This window comes from Mirounga leonina, unplaced genomic scaffold (genome assembly GCF_011800145.1).
Source record: "Mirounga leonina isolate KUSES-001 unplaced genomic scaffold, KU_Mleo_1.0 Mir_174, whole genome shotgun sequence".
NCBI lineage: Eukaryota > Metazoa > Chordata > Mammalia > Carnivora > Phocidae > Mirounga > Mirounga leonina.
The window spans coordinates 76,057,398-76,075,143 of NW_023270451.1; the positions used below are offsets into that span (position 1 = coordinate 76,057,398).

Here is a 17,746-nt window from a genome sequence, read left to right on the forward strand (position 1 = left end):
AGAAACCAAGTCGGACACTCAACTGAATGAGCCACCCAGGGGCCTCGGGGATGTATTTTTTCACAAATCATACATATCTATATTTTAAATTGTCACAATACTTCTTTAAACAGTATCTCCTCTAGTATACATTACTAGGGGAAGAAATTGACAAAGAATCTAAGATCAATTTATTGGAAATGATTGCCCACTGAGGGACAGAGAATAATTAGGATAATACATCTATGGACTTGGGGCACCTGGCTGGTTCAGTCCATAGAGCATGTGACACTTGATCTCAGGGCTGTGAGTTTGAGCCCCACGTCGGCTGCAGAGATTACTTAAAAATAAAATCTTTAAAAGAAATACGTGTATGGACTGACAATAAAAGTCAGTGAGAAAAGAGATTCCATTTATCAAATTTTTTTTAAGATTTTATTTATTTATTAGAGAGCAAGAGAGAGAAAGAGAGAGCATGAGTCGGGAGGGTGGACAGAGGGAGAGGGAGAAGCAGACTCCCCGCTGAGCAGGGAGCCCAATGCGGGGCACTATCGCAGGACCCTGGGATCAAGACCTGAGCTGAAGGCAGACCCTTAAGCAACTGAGCCACCCAGGTGCCCCTATTTATCAAATGTGGAACAAGCTCTTAGTTGTATGTTTCAAACAACTCTACAGAAAAAGAGACAGAAATTCCTGCACTTTAAGACATTGATGACCTAGGTCCACACTGTCCAAGAGAACACGCTCTATGATGATGGAATTGTTCTATAATCTGAGTTTTCCAAATACGGCTACCAAGTACTTGAAACGTAGCTAGTAAGACTTTGGAAGTAAATTCTCGATTTTACTTTATTTTAATTAATTTAAATTTGAATAGGCACCTGGGCCTAGTGGCTACCATCTGGATGGCAGAGACCTAGGTCTTCGGTGTTCAAAGTGTACTGGGAGAACCAGTAGCTCACCATTGCCTGGGAGCTTTTCAGAAATTCAGAATTTCAGGCCCCACCCCGGTTATACTGAATCAAAATCTGCCTTTCAACAACATCCCCAAATGACTTAATGACATTAAGGTCCAAGAAGCACTGATTTAGATCTCTGAGAAACCCTGATGGCAATGTTGTTTTCATTAGACAAAAGTAATTTGTCAGTTATCAGCATCCACATAACAAACTCATTCCTCTTTTTAACTTACATATGCTACCTACAATTATAGCCAAAGTCCTCAGATTTATGGTTTTAATAGTTATTAATATGATGGGATATTAATATTTTCTAGTTTGTATGACCGTCATCAAATTGTCAGGTGGCTAGGTAATGGCCGACTTTCACTATATAAATAACATGGCTACAATTACCTTTGTACAAATAACCTTCCATCTTCTACAATATTTTCCTGGGATTTATTCCCTTGGGAGTATTGCCTCAAAGGACACAATAATTTTCTTGGCCGCTTGTTTCATTTTGATCTACTGTTCTCCAGGAAACATACCAACAATCTGTGAGTGTGTCTATTTCCCTGCAAGCACACTAACAAGGAGTTTTATCACTTTTGCTACTTCGGTAGGTATGAAATAGACTTATGCTTTTAATTTGCACTTTATTAACAAGACTGAAGTATTCCCAAATGTTGGCTTGATGCTTATATTTCCTTACTTAGTCCTTACTTTCCTTACTTCCTATTTGTTTGTATTTGTTAACTGTTTATCTATAGTAGAGAATGGTTACTGACCTACAGATTTATAACTGTTCTTTATACTTTTAAAAAATTAATCATTACCAGCCTTGTGTATTTCAAATAGTTTTGCATTTTTTCCCTTTTTACCAAGAACTTAATTAAGGTTGCCACTGCTAAATTTTTATATGATCAGACCCTTCCAATTTGCCTTTCATAATTTTAGTACTTGAGAAATTAACTCCCCCACCATAGTGGGATAACTATAATATACCATTTTGTTTCACTTGTAAAAGAGGTATCTTCAACTGTAATTCTTCAAAACATCTGGAACTTATTATGACAAATAATGTCAGAAAGGGACAGAAATGCTTTCCATCAACTTTTCTCAGTAATAATCCTATTCTTTTTTTAAGAGAGTGAGGGAGGAGGAAACGGACAGAGGGAGGGGGACAGGGAGAATCTTAAGCAGGTTCCATACCCAGTGCAGAGCCCCATTAGGGGCTCGATCTCACAACCCTAAGATCATGACCTGAACCAAAATCAAGAATCAGACACTTGGGGCGCCTGGGTGGCTCAGTCATTAAGTGTCTGCCTTCGGCTCAGGTCATGATTCTGGGGTCCTGGGATTGAGACCCGCATTGGGCTCCCTGCTCGGTGGGAAGCCTGCTTCTCCCTCTCCCACTCTCCCCGCTTGTGTTCCCTCTCCCGCTGTGTCTCTCTCTGTCAAATAAATAAATAAAATCTTTAAAAAAAAAAAGAATCAGACACTTAACTGACTGAGCCATCCAGGCACCCTCAATAATAATCCTATTAAATAGGATTCCTTTCTTATTATTCTGTAATTCCAGACTATTGTGTGTTAATCTTGTAACTAAGAACTGTTGGAATCTCTATTGGGATTTTATCCCAATTTGGGGGGATTTTGGGGATTTTTTTGCTTTAAATCTAATACATCTTAAATCTCCTTTGCGCCAGATTTTAAATATTAACGGAATAATTTATCACATCATTGGCTTACTCCTTTTCCAAAAACTCTTTAGTGTGCTTACCTATTATTTTCTCTATAGAAATTCTATTATGGTTTGTCAATTTCCATAAAAACATCATATTGAGACTCTAATTTGTGTTAACTCCATAAATTAGATCAGATATTATGTCATCTTAACTACATTAATCTTCTGATTCTGAAACAGAAACTGACTCTCCATTTATTCAAGTTCTATTTTTCTAAGGGAGAATTAAAATCTTTCTTTTAATAGTTTTCTTTCATTTCCCAAATATTAAACATTTATCTGTTGCCACTATTTTTTAGTTGTCACTAATGAGCAGAAATGCAAACAACTTTGCAAAATTATCTTACCAAAGCTGATAATTTTTTAATGTAAAGATCTAGATAAAAGTTATTCTCTAAGAATTAATCTTTACAAGTCACTTATTCCAGGGGTGCCTGGGTGGCTCAGTCATTAATCGTCTGCCTTCGGCTCACGTCATGATGCCGGGGTCCTGGGATCGAGCCGCCATCGGGCTCCCTGCTCTGCGGGAAGCCTGCTTCTCCCTCTGCCACTCCCCCTGCTTGTGTTCCCTCTCTCGCTGTGTCTCTCTCTCTGTCAAATAAATAAATAAAAATCTTTAAATAAAGAAACAAACAAACAAATAAATAAATAAATAGAAGTCACTTATTCTGGGGCACCTGGCTGGCTCAGTCAGTCGAGTATGTGAATCTTGATCTCAGGGTCATGAGTTTGAGCCCCATGTTGAGTGTAGAGATTACTAAAAAAAAAAACAACAAAGTCACTATTCAAATGCTGCTGTCTATGTGTAAGGCATTTCTGAAACCTGGAATTGCCTTCAGATCTAGCTGTGGAAACTCCTTAAAAAACAAACAAACACAGAATCAATGACTGTGTCTGCTACCATCTGAGCCCTTAAAACCCAACCAGCCCTCCCATGCACTTGGCTTCATAGTCAAGGGCAGCTGATCAGGCTCTGGGAACAGCCTCTACCTTAGCCATTTCCCCAGGCGGGCCTTCAGTGTCTCTGGCACTCCTTGATAAAGCTGATTTCAGCTCTCTCAGCTTGCTTTGGGGTTCTGTGGTTTCAGATACGACTGCTCCCAGCAGTCTCCACCACCCAAGGCCCTCAGCAGCTGGGCTAAGACTCTACCTGATCACTCTTCCCACCCCCCATGGGAAGGGGGAATCTGGAGAGAATCTACAGTTGTTGGTGGTGGGGGAAGGGGGGGTGGCTGTCCTCAGCCTCCAGCCCAGGCAGAAAACCCCTCCATCCCCAGATGAATGGGAGACTCATTAACTATAAGGCCCCTCACTCCACTGGCCAGTGCCATTAATGATCCCCTCACTGAACTCTACCTCTGAAACTAATAATATACTATATGTTAATTAATTGAATTTAAATTTAAAAAAATGATCCCCTTGCTATGGAGCTGAAAATGACCTTCTGTCTTAGAGATACATGACAACTGTTACTGGAAAGGAATTTAGTAATCTTTGCTTTCTCTTCAGCCTCCAACACAGACATCCCGCCCCCAGTGCCATGACTATGGCCCCTCTCTTATGGCGAAATTAGGATCGTAGAAGAGGACCCAGCCACTCTCCAGGTCACAGCTAGATGCAGCAATGGTCCTACCCGGAGGAGTAGGGCACTTCCAAGGTCCCTGAAGTCAACACTTCCTTTAAATAACTAGAGGCCACCAGGCAGCCTAATGGTTCTGTCTGGAGCCCTGAGTCTCTAGGCTTTTCCATGCTCACCCAAGACACTCATGCCTGGCACTGCACTGGCTGGGTCCTTGCGGCAGCCTGTCTGAAGGCTCAGTTTCACTTGTCATTTCTCACATTCACCCTCAGGCAAACTGCTCATTCCTCTAGATCCGGGACACTCACCCTGCACCCAGCTTCAGTCTGCAACATCTATGTCTAGCCTTGGTCTCTGACCGGCAGCCTCCTCCCCGGGAGGCCCTACTCCATTTTCCCACATTCCCTAGACTGCTCCCCACTTCTCAGAGGCTTTTGCTTTGCCCTAATTTCAGCATATTGGTCAGCCACGAGGGTGGGGCAGTTTGTGTTCACCTATTTGGGAGTAAGCCCGGGAGGACAAAAACCCAGGTTTATTACATGTTTACTAAGTGACAGGAACTCTGCATCTGTTATTTAATAAGTAACATGGCACGCCTATGAGGAAGCAGTTTACTTTTTACTTTGGTAACTGAGACTGATAAAATGAGATATCAAAAAAAAAAAAAAATGAGGGCGCCTGGGTGGCTCAGATGGTTAAGCGTCTGCCTTCGGCTCAGGTCATGATCCCGGGGCCCGGGGATCGAGTCCCGCATCGGGCTCCCTGCTCCTTGGGAGCCTGCTTCTCCCTCTGCCTCTCTCTCTCTCTCTCTGTCTGTCATGAATAAATAAATTAAAAAATAAATAAATTAAAAAAATGAGAAATCCAAGGTAACTCAAATAAAAGGAAGATCTGATAAATGAACCCCAATCTCAAAGAAAACAACAAAAAACAAAAAACAAAACCTAATCTGGAAAAACAAAAGCAGATCAAAACTTTTCCAAACCCAAAGGGGAGGGGGAGAAGAAAAAAAAAAAGCCCTTCTGGATTAAAGCACTGTTCCCCAGCACTCAACGGAAAATGGAGAGCAGAGTACAAAGAAAGCGAATGCACGTGACTCCGGTCAAGGTGGGGGCAGGCACACAGCAAATGACAGAAACTACTTCTTAGGACTGGCGTTGGGCAGACAAGTTCAGCAGAACCGGTCACCGTTAGGGCTTGACGGAAGTCATGTTTTAGGTTTAAGGTGGCAGAAGCTTCCTTCCCACATTCTGCTGGTCACTCTGCCCCAGCTCCAGGTCCCTAATATCCCCCAGGAGGCTTCAGTCTGGAAACAGCAGGAAAATCTGCCATGGCTTCCTCGGGTTCACTAAGTCAGTTTCTCAAAGTGAGGTACCCAGACTAGCATCCCTGGGAGGCTGTCAGAAATGCAAATTCTCAGGCCCCTCCCAGACCTACTGGCTGGGTCTCAAACTCTAGGCGTGCATCAGAATCGTCTAGAAGGTTTGCTAGAACACAGATTGCTGGGCTCCACCCCCAGAGTTTCTGATCAGTAGGTCTGAGGTAGGGACTGAGGATTTGCATTTCTAACAAGTGCCCAGGTGATGCTGTTGTCTGCCGGGACCAGGACTCCACTTGGGAGGATGGAGACTCAAGCTGTCTTCTCCAACGAAGGACGACAGGATCTGCAGAAGGCGGGCGCGCAGCCACAGGGACTCCCCACCTCCCGGCACAGAGAAGAGCTCTTCTGCAAACCATTATGAACCGCCCAGGGGAAAGCAAGTGTTTGCAGAATTCTGCCTGCTCTTGGAGGAGATAAACCTCAAACAGTATGAGCTGGGAAAGGAGACGATAACTTTTTTTTTTAAAAAGAGCACAGATGGCCTTGAAAGAACGTAATTGTCTCAGTTTTGGAAATCTCTGGCCAAAGCCTAAAAAAAATGACCTTTTCACTTTTCTCTTCCAGCCACAGAACAAAATGTTATTTTAACCCTGGCAATAAATCCTCCCCTGCACCTCAGATGAGGTCTGGGCAATAGAGTGGCTCTCATCCCTGGCTACACACAATAATCAACTGGGGGGTGTTTAGAAATACCTAAGCCTAACCCTCAGAGACTGATTTAATTTGACAGGGGGTGGCAGGTGATTCTACCGTGCAGCTGGAGCTGAGAATTGCTAGTTGGACTCGTCAGATCAGAATCTAAGCTAGGTTCCTGAACTAGATGGTCACCTCGGAGCTCTCGTGCTTCCCAAGCTGGTAAACACAGAGCCAGCTCTGGGCTCCACAACCAGACCCATGGGGAAAAGATAACAACCTAAGTGAAAGTCTTGTTTTTTTGACAGTAATTTGTCTCAAAATACCCCTCCCCTTCTCCACTCACCCCTTCTGCTCCCCAACACCTTGTGGGCAGGGGTTGATAAAAACAAAGACAGAGTTGATTTGTACAGAAAACGGGAAATAGCTCACTACACTATAAACCAGGTGAAAAAGGAACGAGGACGTGTGAAAGATAAAATCTAGAGAACGCTGGTCTAAAGAGGAAAATGTCACTGATCAAAAACAACCGTAATGAAGTATTATTTCAAAGCCATGAGACTCCCATTCCCTATGTTTGTATGGCTGATGTTCAAGGTTAAACTGCCAGGCTACTAGAGGTAGGGGTGGCTCAGTGAATCTGGGAGCTGTGATGAGATGGGAAAAATCAGAGTGGGCCAATAGATAGCACGGGAGCAGGACAAGGAACTGTCTGGGGGAAGAGGAGCTGAAGAAAGGAGCCGATTCGAACCACAACTGTACTACCTGGAACCTACAAGGTGCAAAGAAGAGAAGGCTAGCCAACTGCGGCCACAGGGCAAGCTCCAGCTGCACCTGCTACAGGCCTTGGCCCTGGGGACGGAATGCACTGGGTTGGCTGCAAGACTCTGGGCAGCAGAGGGCAATAGGAGAGGAACAGGCCTGTGGAGAATGGGAGGGGTGGGGGCTCCGAGGACCTGTGTGTAGTCTATTGTACCAAGAGTGGGGCACCCAGAAATCATCTCTCTGTTACTGCAGACAATGCCTCCCGTCTCCAGCGCTCCCAGTTAGTGTTGCCCATTAGAATCACCTAGGGACTTCTAAAAAAATCTCAGTGCCCAAGCCATACGCTAGATCCATTAAAACAGAATCTGTAGGGGGAGGAGCCGGGCTTCAGGATTCTTTTAAAGACTCCTCAAGTGATTCCAAGGGGCAGCAAAGTTTGGGAACCGTCACCCTAAGTCCACATCAGGACTGAGAAAAAGCATACGAAGTGAAGAGTAAAGCATTCAGGGGTGGTGGTGGTTTTGCCAGAATCTCGATAATTAGAAAAAGGGAGCCCCCAAGATCCTCCTTCCCTTCTGCCCCTGCCATACTCCCCAACTTCAATCCCTTTGGAAGTGAAGAGGAAGATTCATATAGACTAGAGAGAAAGATTAATAAACCGTTTAATGGTGGTTTGACGATTACTTTAGCGGGAAAGAAAGGGGCAGAAGCCTCTAGAACAGCCTGTTTGCCATCGAAAGCTTATGCTCGATAAATATTTGTTGATGGAGTGGCAAGAATGCCCCATGTTTCCTGTATGTCTTGTGGTTCTATCATAGAAAAGTAACAGGTCACCCTAACCTTGGAGAAAGCAACCCTTTTTTTCAACTTCTGTTCACTCTGCACTAAAGAATCCATCCCATTTCTCTTTTATGCACTCAAAGTCTGAAGCCACATAAAACCCTCTAACATCTCTTAGCTTAATTGCTTTTGCAATCTGCCAGGAAGCCCACCCTTGCAAAAGAATGCTTAGGGCGAGGGTGAAAATGCAGATCCCCAGGCCCAATCCACACACCACCCCGCCCCCCCCCACCAAACCAGAATCTCTGATGTGGGACACGGAAATCTGCGCCGTAGTAAGCTCTCCCCAAGTGATTCAGATATATATCAAAGTTTGAGAAGTACTGCTCCAAAGCTGGCTATCTGGTATACCCCAGGGGCGACCCAAAACTGATACCTCAGAGTACAGGAAAAAAACTGTTGCAGCTCTTTATATACATATTTTTACTTAAAAAGGTAAAAAATCATTGCCTGCGCTATAAGAGGCGGAGAAGTAGAGAGGATCAACTGGTTAACTCAGAAGGTGCACAAGATAACCTTTAGAACTAATAGACATTTTCATTTCTCTTTTTCTAATAGAAATTTTCTGTATCTTGGTCATGGTGATGGTTACACGGGTGTATACCCATTTATCGAGACTCTTCAACCTGGATACTTTAAATGGGTACATTTTACTGTATGTAAATCATAGAAAGTTGATTTTAAAGTTTTATAAAAGATTAAAAAAATGAGTCAATTTAATATTTATTATCCAAATTAAGAGTTATATGTTAGTTACGTGATTTTTAAATAAATATACACATAATAGGAATACATGCTCAAAATGTTCTGAGAGGGGTGAAGAACGAAAATGTTTGGAAACTACTCCACCCCCCCCCCACCCCCCGCCAGGCGACCCGATGCTCTGAGTTGGTCTGAAACGGATGAAAGTCTTTCTCAGTGTGGAGGAGCGAAAAGGATGTCGAAACAGGGCTCCACTCTCTCCCCCAAACCTGTATTCAGCTCCTCTGCTCCGACTTGTTTAAACTGACTCCTCATTGGGCCTGAAATCCTAGGTACTCCTGGATTCTTTTACCCCTTTTCCACCCCCATCCTAGGGCCTTGCCAATTCCAGAATAGTCTGTAGGTAAAGATCAAAGATACCTGTTTGGAAGCAAATATGGTCAGGAGCAAATTAGAACCCTTTTACAGAAGGAAAACAACCCTGTATTTGTTTTCTGTTCACTTCTGCCATCTCTCTATTATGTGAAAAGTAGAAAATATTTTGTTATCAGATGCTTCTTTGTCCCTTACTCAACATTTTATCAAAATTCACAAGATCACTTACGATGTCATTACATCTCTTAGCTTAATTTCTGCAGAAAGCGGCAGGAATTCAAAGTCAGATTCGGCCAAGTGAAAATAAACATGAAGCAAATCTAAAAAGAGAATAGGGGCGCCTGGGTGGCTCAGTCGTTAAGCGTCTGCCTTCGGCTCAGGTCATGATCCCAGGGTCCTGGGTTCGAGCCCCGCATCAGGCTCCCCGCTCGGCGGGAAGCCTGCTTCTCCCTCTCCCACTCCCCCTGCCTGTGTTCCCTCTCTCGCTGTGTCTCTCTCTGTCAAATAAATAAATAAAATCTTTAAAAAATAAAAATAAAAAGAGAATAAAAATTCCCAAATGATTCTTGTGGGGCACACGCCCCTCTGGGCCCTGATGTCGCAGAAAACCCAACAGCTAGACTCCACGGACAGAGCACACTCAGTAACTGAAGGAACTTTCAGGAAGACTCCTCTTCGGCAAATACACCACACGGATGACATGTAACACGCAAAAGTAAAAGGCAAACCTTTAAAACAGTAAGCTAAGTAAAAGAAGCCACACAATGGGACAAATACTGTATGATTCCATTTATAAGAAACCTCCAGAATAAGGCAAATCTATGGAGACGACAAGTAGATTAGAGGTTGAGGTGGGGGAAGGGAGAGGGGAGAACAGGATGACTGCTGATTGGTGTAGGGTTTCTGTTTGGGCTGAGGAGAATGTTCTGGAACCAGAGAGTGGTAATGATTGCACAACATCATGAATGTACTTATTGCCGTTGAACTGTACACTTTTAATTTTTTTCCAGTTTGGAGGTCATTCCTCTTTTTTGTTTGTTTTTCATTTTAATTCCAGCATAGTTAATACACAGGGTTATATTAGTTTCCGGTGTCTGTTCTAGTGATTCAACAATTCTACCCATTACTCAGTGCTCATCAAGATAAGTGTGAACTTTGCACTTGAAAATGGTAAAAAAATAAAATAAAATAAAGATTATCCCAAGCAAAAATAAATAGAGCAGTAAGACGACAAAAAAACGCAAAAATGGAAATAAGAGGCAACTGCTAAGAGTTAGATGCCAAGACAAACTGAAAATATGAGCATTAGGTCTTAAAATGGTTAGAGACCCAGAAATATACAAAGAATTAAAACCACAGTGAGGTACGATTTCTCATTGCTTGTATCGGCACAAATTTTAAAGGGCTGATGATGTCCCCCCCCAGCTGGGCTTGCAGATGTTTGCTGCAGCCTCCTTTGCCCAGCAAAGCAATAAAGCTATTGTACCTCTTCCCACCCCTCCTCACCTGCACCGCCACCCCCCAAAAAAGGCCGATGTTGTCAAATGGTGAGGATATGAAGCAGGTGAATGCTCATATTCTTCCGATGGGAGTAAAACCCGGTATACACACTTGGAAAACAATTTGGTATTATAAACCTAAAGATAAATCTACTAGTAGACGGGGCGCCTGGGTGGCTCAGTTGCTTAAGCGACTGCCTTCGGCTCAGGTCATGATCCTGGAGTCCCGGGATCGAGTCCCGCATCGGGCTCCCTGCTTGGCGGGGAGTCTGCTTCTCCCTCTGACCCTCCTCCCTCTCATGCTCTCTGTCTCTCATTCTCTCTGTCTCAAATAAATAAATAATAAAAAAAAATCTTAAAAAAAAAAAATCTACTAGTAGATACCTAGGGAACTCTTGCACATGTACACAAGGAGAGATATACCATAATATTCAATACATCATGGTTTCTAATACCAAAAAGTTAAAAACACTCTAAATTTTGATAATAAGAAAAACTGATATATAAATGGCACACATTCATACAAAAGGAAGCTATACATTTGAAAAAACTAAAGCAGTCCCTCTCCTAAAAAGTGTGGGACTCAGGGCAAGATAAAATGGAAGTCCATGCACCAAGCACCTAAACATTTAAAAGTACAAAATCAAGCTACAAAATGGTTCAATAAAATATGTTCTGTCTTCCCATCTTGGGACGCCTAGGTGGCTCAGTCGGTGAAGCGTCTGCCTTCGGCTCAGGTCATGATCCCAGGGTCCTGGAATGGAGCCCTACATCATCATCATCATCGTCATCATCATCATCATCATCGGGCTCCCTGCTCAGTGGGGAGCCTGCTTCTCCCTTTCCCTCTGCCTGCCACTCCCCCTGCTTGTGCTCTCTGGCTCTCCATCAAATAAATAAAATCTTAAATAATAAATAAATAAATAAAATACGGCCAGAACTAGGACTGTAAAGCAGAGGGCCCAGGGCAGAAGTCCAACTTGTCCAGGTCTCAAGATGGTACAGAAACACAAACAAGGCTCTGTACATTAGGAGTGAGTCTCAGAATCATCATGCTCTGCACACAAAAGCAAATAAATCAAGTATTTGCACACCTACTATCGATATCATTTATAGGCTTGAAAACAGGCAAAACAATACTAAATATTGCTTAGAAATACATGCATATAGTAAAAAAATAATAAATGTATGGGAAAAATAAAAACCAAATGCAGAGTAGTATCAGTAGGATTGTAAATTGGAACACCACTATGGAAAACGGTACAGAGATTCCTCAAAAAATTAAAAATAGAACTACCGTATAATCAGCAATCCCACTTCTAGGTATATATCCAAAAGAAAAGACATCATTGTCTCAAAGAGTTATCTGCACTCCCATGTTCAGTGCAGCATTATTCACAAGAGCCAAGACATGGAAACAACCTAAACGTCCATCAATAAATGAATGGATAAAGAAAATGTGGAATATAGACACAGACATAGATATATAGATATACAAAGGAATATGTATGGGACGCCTGGGTGGCTCAGTCGGTTAAGTGTCTGCCTTCGGCTCAGGTTATGATCCCAGGGTCCTGAAATCGAGTCCCACATCGGGCTCCTTGCTCAGCGGGGAGCCTGCTTCTCCCTCTGCCTGCTCCCCCTGCTTGTGTTCCTTCTCTCTGAGGATTATTATTATAAAATAAATAAATAAATAAAATATTTTTTTTAAAAAAGGAATATGTATGATTCAGCCATAAAAAGAAAGAAATCCTGCCATTTGCAACAACATGGATAAAGCTAAAAGACATTATACAGATAGACAAATATTGTATGATCTCTCTTGCATGTGGAATCTAAAAAGTCAAGCTCACAGAAAGTAGAATGGGGGCTGCCAGGGACTAGAGTGGGGGGGTGGGAGTAATACAGGATATTGGTCAAAGGATGCAAATTTTCAGTTATAAGATGAATAAATTCTGGAGATCTAAGGTACACCATGGTGGCTATAGATGATAATAATGTATACTTGAAATTTGCTAAGAAAGTTGATCATAAGTGTTTCCACCATCAAAAAAAAAAAAAAACAAAGGAGCAAATAGATGAGGAGATAGATAGGTTAATTAGCTTGATTGAGGAAATTATTTCACAATGTATACATATATCAAAATATCCCAGGGACACCAGGCTGGCTCAGTCCGTGGAGCATGAGGCTCTTGATCTCAAGATCTGGAGTTTGAGCCCCACTTTGGGGGTACAGATTACTTAAAAAAAATAAAAACAAAATATCACATTGTATACCTTAAGTATATACAATGTTTCTTAGTCAATGACACCTTATTAAAGCTTAAGAGAAAAAAAGAACAGTATTTATCTCTATCACCTTTAAGATGGGGGAGATGATCAAGAAAGGGAATTCAGGGGCGCCTGGGTGGCTTAGTCGGTTAGGCGTTCGACTCTTGATATCAGCGTGGTGAGTTCAAGCCCCATGGTGGGCTCCACGCTGGGCATGGAGCCTACTTTAAAAAAAAAAAAGAGAGAGAGAATTCGGGGGAAGGGTTAAATGAGTAATATTGTATTTCTGAAGCTGATTCATGAGTACACAAATAACTCATTGGATGCTTTATATATTTTCATAAGATTTAAATATCACATAATAAAAACTTTAAAGAGAAAATTCTTTTAAAATGAAAACAATAAGATACCATTTTATGCCCTTGGAATTGGCATAAATTTTAAAAAGTCTGATAATACCAAGGGCCAGCCAGCCATAAGATAGGAAACTGGGACTCTCAAACATGAAAATATTTCTCAGAATCTGGAAAAGTTGAAGCTGTGCAACCATTCAGCCCAGCAATTCCATTTCCTGATGATCTGTCTACTCTGGAGAAACATCAAGAGACATGCATATTCTTGGCAGCATGGTTTACTATAGCAAAAACCTGGAAATATCCCAAATGACCATTCCTGGAGCAAGAGGTACTGAACTGTGCTATAAATCGCAGGATGAAATACTATATAGCTGTTAAGATGAATAAATTAGATCCTTATGTATCAACAGGAATAGATCCCCAAAACATAACATTGAATAAAAATTCTCAAATATATAAAACAATACTACATTTTGTACATGGATCCAAACATGTATGTGAGGAAATTATAGAATCATGGAGGGGCAGAACACACACCATAATCCCGGTAGAGGTTGCTCCTGGGGAGAGAAGGGAACGAGACTAGGAAATAGAAAATAATTTTCAGCCTGTTATGGTTTTTATTTTATTTTAAAAGATAAGCAAAAATGAAAGGCATAAATATTTCTTTATTCTGGGAGGTGAGTTGTAAGCTTATTTATCTTGTATTTTCTTTTATATAACTTTTGTTATATTACATATTCAGAATACATATAAATACTCTGATGCTTGTTATATCATTCCTTGTGGGGGCGCCTGGGTGGCTCAGTCAGTTAAGTGTCTGCCTTTGGCTCAGGTCATGATCTCAGGGTCCTGGGATCGAGCCCCACATCCGGCTCCCACCTCAGCGGGGAGACTTCTTCTCCATCTCCCTCTGCCATTCCCCCCCCCGCCCCCCCGCTTGTGCTCTCTGGCTCTCTCTATCTCTGTCAAATAAATAAATAAAATATTTTTTTAAAAAAAGAATATTATTCTTTGCAATTTGGACTTTCCCCCCCCAATTTATTAAATAGTCAATTAAACCTCTCCCCCATCTACCCACCCCACCTAAAGTTACAATTAACCAAACAGGAAAGGCATACAAACAGGAAAGAGCCCAGCCCAGAGGAAACACCCACATTGGCAAAAACCGCAAAGCTAGTTGAAAACACTAGACAGCCGGCTTCACACAGTTAAACAGTCATGCCTGCAAACACACACACACACACAAACACACACACACACATACAAAGCAAAAAACAAAATAAACCCACTCAACTTTAATTCATGAAAGGTCCTACCTTCACACAGCTACTTCACCACACAAGGAGCTAGTTAAGAAATCGTGCAGATGGATCTGGGTTCAACAACTCTGCCATCTACCTGCTCTGTGGTGGGCACATTTCTAAACAGCTCTGGGTCTGAGTTGCTTTATATTAAGATGGGATTTATAATATCTACCTCAGGAGCCAGGGTAAAGATTAGCTTGGATACCATCTCTAAAGTTCTTACCATAGTGCTTGATACATAGTTATTTGTTCACTAAATGGTAGTCATTGTTTGCATCAGAACTGGGATTAGAACTCCATGTGTGGGCATATATTTCGGCAAAGCAAATTGAAACATCCAAACTGATGTACCAAAACAAGCCAATACCCAACACTGAAGCAAGCACTGTTGACTAACATGTATAGCTAAAAGCAATGTAAGAGGGGCGCCTGGGACATGATCCCAGGGTTCTGGGATCAAGCCCCCCCCCCCCCCCCCCCCCGCAGATTGGGCTCCCTCCTCAGCAGGGAGCCTGCTTCTCCCTCTCCCTGCCACTCCCCTTGCTTGTGCTCGCTCTCTCTCTGTCAAATGAATAAATAAAATCTTTAAAAAAAATTTTTTTTAAATGAAAGCAACGTAAGAAAGACCAGAACTGCAGGATAGATAGGAGAAGTCCTATTTATGAATATAAAGGAATTTTTATATAAAGCAATATAAAGGAAATTTTATAAGTCCAGCAAAATGCAAACTGTCCTCAGGCAATTGATATGAGTATCAATTGGTCAACAGATTCCACTAACCTGTAATCCACAAAGAAAGTCCTTAGACTCCTACATGTCAAGTTTTAGAAGATTTTATACATTTCTAAGAAGGGGGGAATATCTTTAAAACATCCTTGGGGAAAAAACATATTTTCTAGGTTTTGAGTCAAAAAAAAATTCTCCCAAGGGCCCTATTATGAGGACACAATACACTTTAATGGATTAAAAATTTGTAATTCTCTAACTCAAAAGTGATGAAAAGGAAAGAAAAAATACAACTAGACCAATAAATGTAAGAAGTAAGAATTTATCACTTCACTAAAAGAAAAAAAAAAAAACTTTAATGAATTCCCCAGAGGATCCATCCAAACTTGAATAGACCAAATTATCCCTGTCTTATATCTCCCCTTTTTAAAATACATAAAAGTGCTGGTTAACAACCCAGTTTAGGAGTTTAAAATGGTTTTCATGTTTCAAACCACACACACAAAAATACCGTAACAATATAAAACAAAAAAAAATAGTTTCTAAAAAAACTAAAACTAAAGCGTCTAAACATATTGTGTATAAGAAATTGAAAGTTTATAAATATATTGGATATGTAACATATTTAAACAATTATGGATTATGTCTCTGCAGGTTTCTTCCTGAAACTTATAATTCCTATTATAAGACAATCAGGGAAATTTGAATGCCAACCGTACATTAGGATTATATTAAAATTGCACTAAAAAAATTGTGATTGTTGTACTGTGTCCTTACTCTTTAGAGATACTAAAGAATTTATGGAACACATAATCTCTGGGATTTGGTTTAAGATAACATGTTAGGAGTTGGGGACAGGGATGGGGAGAGGGAAATAAATGAAACAAGACTGGCCTTATTTTGAAAACTGTTGAATTGAAATGATGGGTACATAGCAGTTCATCATTCTCTTTTCCCTACTTTAGTATATTTTGAAAATATCTAGAGTAAAAAATTAAAATATAACAGATATATGTATTTAAAACTAAAAGCCAACACTAGTTGAAGAATTTTTAGTAACAACAGAAAAGCACCAAAAAAAAAAAAAAAAAAAAAGATAAATCCTTTCAACTCTCTTGTTATTCAATATAGTACTAAATTGTTCCTTCCCTTTTTCTCCTCCACCCCCAGCCCTCCTTTCCTCCTCCCAGATTTCCTGGGTTGCTGTGACTTAGAGGATTCCCTCTGTACTAATTCATAATTTACCAAAACTTAGACTTTCAAACTGGTGCCTCACAACATATTCAATAAATATTTTTTAAATAATGGAGCACATTCAGCACTTTTTAAAAATTCTACCATTTTGTCCTTTAAAAAATGTCTTATATATTATCCCCTCTACTTCATCCATTTAAAACACCGGTCTTTTGTAATGCTTTACTACACATACTGGGGGTGAGTAATCCAAAGGTTTTTGCTAACAAGCACAAGATCAAAAGATTGATGGCCACCATTTTGGACACCAACTTAAAGTTTTTAAGGAGGGGCCAAGTGTGAAAAGTAGTATATCAAGAAAAATAATTGAGTAAAAGTGCGCAGGGACAGAAAAGACGGGGAGAAAGACTATGGTCAGAGGGAATCATTCCCTAATTGAACAAGCATTCAATCAAAAGTGGGATGGGATGGGGGAACCCAGCAGGAAGTGGGCAGGAGCCCTCAAGAAAAAGGCTTGATGATGAAAGTATCGCGAAGGGTGAAGAAGGGCTCGGGGCAGTGCCAGAGCCCCTGCCTGGAGGAAAGAAGATGAGTGTGACTGATGGGCAGCATATTCGGGTACAGATGTTGCTCGGACGGTGGGAGAGGAAGAACCCAGATGTAGCAGGAAGGCGCAGGCAGCCGAGAGACACATGGAAGCCATCTTTGCAGATGTGACAGCTGAACCCAAGCGAGTGAGCTCTCTTCGGGAGAGACTGGGAAGACAGGTCAAAAGGCTTAACCCAAACCTCGGGGCACACTATATTTAGGAGGCAAACAATGAACGAGTGGAAACCCAGAAGCGGCTGCCTGAGACATACGGCGCACTCTTTCAAAGGGGTCCCAAGAGCGGGCAGGGGCGCTGGGAGGGGACCCTACTTCATCGGTACCCCTGGAGAAGATCATTCTGGTCAGGGGTGCGGACTAGCTTCAGGGATCAGAAAAGTGATAATGAGGGGCACGGGGGCGGCTAGGAGTGGAGGGCCAAGCGCAGGGCCAGCTCGCTGCGGTACAGACAGTCCGGGCGCGGAGGGCGCAACGCGCCGAGGGACGCCGGTAGCACCTCGAGGAGGACTCAAGATTCTACCCAGTGCAGGCATTTTCCTTCGTTCCCAAACCTGCCTCTAAATGCCCTAGACCCAGGCTGACCCCAAAGTGCTGCATTCCTCTGGGGGTGGGGGGTTAAGCGTGGTCTTCCCCGGGGGGATATGGCGTTAGCCAAATTCGAGGACGGGTCTGGAGGCGCTGGACGGAAGGGAACGGCCAAGAGCAGAAGCGCGGGCGGAGCAGGGGAAGCAGAGAGGCGCGAGACTGGAGGGACGAGGTCCCCACGAGGGCGCCCCCCTCGCGGGGCAGCAGTCCTGACACCGCTCCTAGACCCGGGCCCTGGGAAGCCGCCACCCCTCCCCTCG

General features: G+C 42.2%; 1 protein-coding gene across 3 annotated transcripts in view; it reads right to left on the reverse strand.

The window, feature by feature from the left end:
• ZC3HAV1 (zinc finger CCCH-type containing, antiviral 1) overlaps positions 1–17,746 on the reverse strand; it is a 60,068-nt gene that overhangs the window by 41,414 nt on the left and 908 nt on the right. The window lies entirely within an intron of this gene.